General features: G+C 41.6%; 1 protein-coding gene across 1 annotated transcript in view; it reads left to right on the top strand.

Annotated features, from left to right (window-relative positions):
- The first annotated feature begins 449 nt into the window (after positions 1 to 449).
- The window catches only part of LOC107715225 (semaphorin-4B-like), a 72546-nt gene continuing 66733 nt past the window's right edge, over positions 450 to 6262 (top strand). The window contains exon 1 of the mRNA XM_016521305.1: positions 450 to 639. The gene's annotated coding sequence lies outside the window, so the exon portion shown is untranslated. The remainder of the gene's footprint in view (positions 640 to 6262) is intronic.

The following is a 6262-nucleotide window of genomic DNA, read 5'->3' as shown; positions in this document are numbered from 1 at the left end:
AACACTGAATATTTAGTTACATTGTTGTTCGTAAGTCTGTCGTATCATAAACTAAACTCTTACTCTACTTCTAATGAACACAGTTTGAAATAGATTTTAAATTTATAACTCCCTGCCAACTGTTTATATTTCCTTGATTTTATTTTTCTTCATTTGTTATGAATGATTTAACTAGTTCAGTTGTGTTAATCATTTAAGCTTGGAAAGAGTGTTGAAAGCTGAAATTCAAGTTTAAGTAACCACCAGAACTGAAACTAAAGGTTAGCAAGAAATCTTGTGATTTCCTCCCAGTCTTTGTAATGACTATCAAGGGCAGTGCTTTCTACCTCTCTCTCTTTCCCTTTCTCTCTCTCTCTCTCGCTCGCTTTGCTTCTCTTACTATGTGAGCATGAGGGGAGGAGCAGTGATTAAGCCAGAGGGAGGCTTTACTACACCAGCGTGTCAGATACACATTCAGTCACAGCAGCAGACAGGGCATGAGTGTGAGCTCTGTACTACCAATCCTACATCCAGACCTATAAACAGATGATACTGGCAGTCTCCAAAGCTGGATCTACTGGCAATCCTTAAGGAGTCTGATTTCCATTGGGATTTCTTTTATTTTTTCCCTGTAAGTTGGAAACCTGTGTCTGAAAGAGAGTAAGTACTCAGCACTACTTGCTTCAGTGCCTTTAACTGGTTGCTGTTAATGATTGATAATGACTGCGGGAGTGTTTGGTTAGTGTGCAAATGAAAGGGTTTTATAACGCTGCTCTCCTGTTAGACACTCCAGGCGAGTGGCGTGGCTGCACGGGGGTCTGTTATTGTAAGGGGCTGCTGGGACGGTAGGGGTGGAGGGTGTGTGCTGACACAAGACAATCCCTCTACTGTAAAACCTTATCTGCAAGGTGATAGCCGGTCATAGCAGGTCACAGGACAGCAAGCTCAGTCTGCTTCTGTTTGTATGCATGCCTCAAGTGCCTCAAGTTTGTTTGGGTTTGGTTTCCAACGATCAGTTTTGCAGGGTGTGTTGAGGTTTGGGTTGGCTGGAGTGTATGAGCTCTTTGGCAGTTTGACTTGGAGAAGCTTAAAGCTCTGTCTGTTGATCTGTGGAGTTTAGTATCTTTGCGCACACTTTCTGCCAGCACATGGGAGCATATGTGGCAGGCAGCGTTGTCGGCGTGGAGGAACTTTCCATGAACTCTAGATGGGGCTTTGCAAGTGAAGGGAAAATTTGGAAAGTGAGAAGTTTTGAAGTTCTCCTTTAGAAAATCATGTGGTTTTGGCATATTTGGAGATCTGTGATTGGGTCAAGGGCAAGAGTGGACACTGCAGGTGTTTGTCGGAAGCACAAACTTCTTGCTTGTTTTGCACTGTTAGTCATCCAAAGATTAGTGACTATTAATGCATTACCAACCAAATTAAACTAAATATGGAACCATTTTAGTGAAATATGGTCTTTTTTTGACATATGTGGGTTGGTTTTCTCAGTGAATAGCATTACATGGGAAAACTACACGGTGCTCTTGAATTAAAGGGATTGTTCACTCAATAATAAATATTTTGTCATCATTTACTCACCCTCATGTCGTTCCAAACCTGCATGACTTACTTTCTTCTGTGGAACACAAGAAGATATTTTGAAAAATGTCTCAGCAGTTTTTGGCAATACAATTAAAGTTTTCATGTTGCTTCTGACCCCATTGACTTTCATTGTATAGACAGAAATAGTTAAAACATTCTTCAAAATATCTTCTTTTGTGTTCCACAGTATAAAATATATAATATAATATATATTAATATAAAGACCCTGGGATTAGTAGTGAGGTCGTCATGGATGACCATGTTTGTATTCATGTGAGTGTGTGTAGTCACTGCAGATCTGCACATTAAGTTCATGTCCAATGAGAGATTTTCTTTTCTTTTTAGCCAGCAGCTTGTTGGACAGCTGCACATGGGAGATAACCACTCCAGTCTGAGAATTGAAGGGATCATTAACAAACACAGCAATTTTAGCCATCTTCAAAGAGCTGCACGTCCATGCCGTTTACACTGTAGACCTACTTCTCTGTGAAAACATTGAGGGAATGGTAATTTTTGGAAAGTTTGGTGCATGACAGAAGAGGTGGAAAAGATGACACGAAAGAAGAGCATCAGGGAGAGAGGGATGATTGTACTGTTAGCCTTGTCCTGTGTTTTTCTTTGGTCTGATCCATAAAAACAGCGGCTGGCAATAGCATTCTGGCTACAGGAGTCTTGACAATGGTTGGCCTGTGTGAGGCTGTCAGAAAGTGTTTGGCTAGTTGGAAAAACCCGGTGCCTGCTATATTAATAGAGCGGAGCCTGACTACAGCTCCTGTCACACACAATGCAACACAATAAACTATTAGACAAAAGAGTGTAAAAGTCAGGGAGTGCATTTGAATGGACAGTTGGACAAGTTATCTGGCCCTTCTGAAACATTTAGACATTTAAAAAAAAAACTGCTTAAACCATTTTTAAGCTGGTTTGCTGGTCTTACTTGGTCTCCCAGTCTGTAAGACTAGTTGGCTACTCAGCTAAACTGTCAAACAACAGCATGGTCAGACTGGGAGACCATCTTAATAAAGCTAAGACCACCAAACCAGCTTAGGCTGGTTTAAAGATTTTTTACCCCTTCTTTTTAAGCCTTGAGTATGCTGGTTTGCTGGTCTTAGTTGTCTTAAAAAACATCTTAAATCAGCCTACACTGGTTTTGTGGTTTGCGGATCTTAGTTGGTCTCCCAGACTGATTTTAGAGGGGTTTTTAGCCACTTTTCAGCTGGTCGGTTTGTAAGATCAGTTGGCTGCTTGGCAACATTAGCTAAACACCTGACTGGTCAGGCTTGGAGACAAACTTAAAACATCTTAAACCAGCATAAGCTGGTTTGCTGGTCTTAGTTGGCTTCTCATACTGCTTTTTGCATGGTTTTGGGCACTTTTCAGATGCTAAGTCTGGGTTATCAGCCTAAGACCAGCTTGAACATGTTGGAAGACCATCTTAAACCAGCTAAGACCATCTTAGCCAGGTTGAGAGACCATTTTAAACAAGGTACGACAAGCCTGGAAAGAACAAGAATAAGACACAGAAAAAAGAACCTGCTGACTTCGTAGCAGCAGTCTGTTACATATTAGGTCAAGAGTAAAAGCAGGACAGATGCAGGCTGTATCTCTTTGTAGTATCTTTACCGGATATAAAGCTCTCCATTCTCAGGCCTCTACGCACCACCTGTTTCTCATCCCAGTCATCAGATCCCAAGGCTATTTTTCCAGCTTTAGCTTTGATTCCTCATGCTTGGCTGGCTACTATATACCTGCCTCTGCATGTGTGTGTTAGTAAGAGATTCTTTAACTTGGCTGGATTAAAGAACGGGGTCAGTTATGGGCTCTGGTAGAAAGAATCGAGGAATGCAAATAAGCACTAGTCTTATTTGCTCCTAGATTCTTCTGGCAGGAGCTCAAACTCTGCCAAGTGTTGCAACACACTGTTGAGGCAAAAACACTATAACACACAAACAAAATCCCTTTTTCTATGTCATTAACTTCTGACAGCTATATGTCTATGTGACACTCCCCAACAATCTCTGAAATAAACATCTTGCCTACTTTGAGTGTTTTTTTTTTCTGTAATGCTCTGTAACGTTTCATATCATTAAAACTGAAAAAGTGTGCTAAGAATGCTGGGAATGCCTTAATAGAGCTGTATAAAAAAATGAACAAAAAAATAAAAATAAAGCTGGCTTGCTGGTCTTAGTTGGCCTTCCAGACTGGGACTATTATTTTGCCACCCCTGCTGCTGTAGCTAGTCTTTTGGCTGGTTTTAGAAAGGTTTGTGCGTTTATTAATTAATTAATTTTTTTATCTCTCATCTAAACTAGCTAAATGCCAGGTTGGCCAGGCTGAGAGACCGGATTTTTTTTTTTTTTATGTGATTATGCTATCCCTACTAAACCTTTAAACCAGCCTAAGATGGTTTGCTGGTCTTAGTTGTCTTAAAAAGTATCTTAAACCAGCCAACAGAAGGCAGCAGTAGTTAGTCACCCAGGCTGGTTTTAGAGGGGTTTTGGACACTATTCAGCTGGTCAGTCGGTAAGACCAGTTGGCTGCTCAGCTAAACCATCTTAAACCAGCTAAGACCAACAAACAAGCTTAGGCTGGTTTAGGTTTTTTCTTTCTTTTCCTTTGTAAGCATTGAGAGCTGTGTGATTATGTTATTGAGTGGTTTTGGGGAAATTTTCAGCTAGTCAGGCCGGGAGTCCAGTTGGTCATCCAGTTAAACTAGCCAAACACCAGCTTGGCCAGGCTAAAAGACCATTTAAAACTAGTTTAGACTGGTTTAAACTTTTTTTCAGCTGGGATAACAAGCATAGCCCTCTGAAATAACTGATAAATGCATGATGTGCGGGTGACAGACAGTGGGATCGAGAGTCAGAAGCCCTGACAGGGCTCCCGTAGTTGAATTCTGTAAAGCAAGCAGTACTTGAGGCCTGGCGGGAGAGCAGCCACTGTGTTTTTGCTCACTGCTGGGAAGTCTTTAAACATGCGTCTTTAAGGGACGTCACAGACCTCCCCTCTGGTTTTCCTAGTAATGCTCTCTCTCTCTATCCCAGGAGCCTTATGTGGGAACTCGCTCCAGAGCTGGAAATAGACCAAAAGTTAGTATTTGCCTGCTTGTCCTTCTGACCCCGATGAGAGAGAGCAAGCTGGAAAGAAACAGAGAGAACTCCTGTCAGCAGAGGGGGCTTTTTTAGCATGACACGATATTTGATTTTGTAGCGTACAAACTTTAAATGGTCGTTCACGGGGGCAAGCATGTTTGTTTTCTCAGTGCATTGCCTGTCACTGTCACACACACACACACACACACACACACCTTCTGTCTCACACCTTCTGTCTCACACCTGTTCCTACTGAGTTTCATATATTATGCAGGTCTATTTTAAACAGACCAGGACACTGAAGCATGTCCGTGACTCTTAGACCAATGAGAATGTGGTATGTGTGTGTGTAAATCACATGTGTATTAGTTTGCATGTGTAGTTAAAATGGCATTCATTAGTTACCCCAGTTGATTAATGGACTTCAACCTATTGTAACCGCACTGAGCACATTGACATACACAGACGGCCTGTGATTTGATATCTTCTCAGAGCATTCCAGATTGTGGCCGTTACTCTACTAATGGCTTTTTCAAGCCTCCGAGCATACCTCACCCTGACCACGCAGAGATTCACACCACAACTGCTCTGCCCTCCTTCTGCATGCCGCTTTTTATGCCACGCTACTTTTGTTTTTTTTCCCTCTGATACCTGATCTGAGCTGACTGGTTTATTGCTCAGATATTTATTGATTTAAAGCTGTTGTAACCTTGCAAATATGTATGAGAGAGATGAGGGCTGCTGACGATGTGACAGTGAGGGAGTGAAGGGATGTCCGGAGCTATAGTGTTAAACATTTGCTCAGTCAGTGCAAGTTAGGACGCCTGCACGCTAAACTTTACACTGCATCAGGTAACACTGCAAATACATTGATTTCAGAGAAATGGTTCACCTTCTTGACTCGATGGCCCCTGTTGTCCAACACAATATTCAAACATACAATATACGTTCTTCAATAAAATCAATATTTATTGAGAGTGAAAAAGAAAGTGATATCTGTGTGAGCTGTGTTTCATACATTGGGTGGATCTTTTTGGCTAGTAAAATTTTGCTGAAGTTTTGCTAATGTGACTGCATGCAGTTTCACTAATATGGCTGATTATTTTAATTCAAGTTTATTTTTCAATTCAATTCAAGTTTATTTGTACAGCGCTTTTCATGATACAAATCATTGCAAAGCAACTTTACAGCAAATTAAGTTTCTACAATATTTAGAAATTTTAATAATTTAATAATCAATTAAATTGAGGAAAAAACATTATAGTTCCCCTTCAGGAACTTGAGCTGCATCGGAAACGCTTTGGGAACGCCCCCAGCGTGACCATGCTCTGAATCACATATGAAATCAGTCCAATAGATGGGCGAGACGTCATGGGTGGGTGACGTTGCGACCAGGAAGCTATAAAAGCACGTGCGGTGGAACAGGCGTCAGCTTTTTGTCATTCAGCAAGCGTGTGTGTGTCAGTCGCTATCTGTTTGTGAGTCTTATTTAATGTTGTTTTTCCAATTTACTGGGGAGCGGAGCTCGCGCAATCAGCTCTCGGATTTAAGGGGCTGATTGTGCTTCTCCCTGCTGAACGCTCCGCTCCCGCCGGGCACGCTCCGAG

Source organism: Sinocyclocheilus rhinocerous, unplaced genomic scaffold (genome assembly GCF_001515625.1).
Source record: "Sinocyclocheilus rhinocerous isolate Xijiao unplaced genomic scaffold, SAMN03320098_v1.1 scaffold659, whole genome shotgun sequence".
In the NCBI taxonomy this organism is placed as follows: domain Eukaryota; kingdom Metazoa; phylum Chordata; class Actinopteri; order Cypriniformes; family Cyprinidae; genus Sinocyclocheilus; species Sinocyclocheilus rhinocerous.
The sequence above is the reverse complement of the archived record's forward strand: the minus strand, read 5'-3'. Positions and strand labels throughout refer to the sequence as shown.